Below are 243 nucleotides of genomic sequence, written 5' to 3'. Positions count from 1 at the left end.
GATCTGCCTGCCACGAGCCCGTGCTGGTTTCCCCTCAGCATAATTTGTCCTGCTGGGCTCTCACAAATGTGAGCCTTGATAATTTTTTCAAAGACTTTGCCAAGGATGGAGGTGAGACTGACTGGTCTATAGTTGCCCGGGTCCTCCTTCCTCCCCTTTTTGAAAATGGGGACCACGTTGGCCCTTTTCCAGTCCTCCGGGACTTGGCCCGTGCACCACGAGCTTTCAAATATTCCCGCCAGT

General features: G+C 53.1%; 1 protein-coding gene across 1 annotated transcript in view; it reads right to left on the bottom strand.

Moving 5' to 3' along the window:
- The window catches only part of PHKA2 (phosphorylase kinase regulatory subunit alpha 2), a 74563-nt gene that overhangs the window by 59766 nt on the left and 14554 nt on the right, over positions 1-243 (bottom strand). The gene's annotated exons all lie outside the window — the stretch shown is intronic.

The sequence above is a fragment of the Alligator sinensis genome, unplaced genomic scaffold, assembly GCF_000455745.1.
Source record: "Alligator sinensis unplaced genomic scaffold, ASM45574v1 scaffold583_1, whole genome shotgun sequence".
Classification (NCBI taxonomy): domain Eukaryota; kingdom Metazoa; phylum Chordata; order Crocodylia; family Alligatoridae; genus Alligator; species Alligator sinensis.
This window is presented reverse-complemented; position numbering and strand designations above follow the sequence as displayed.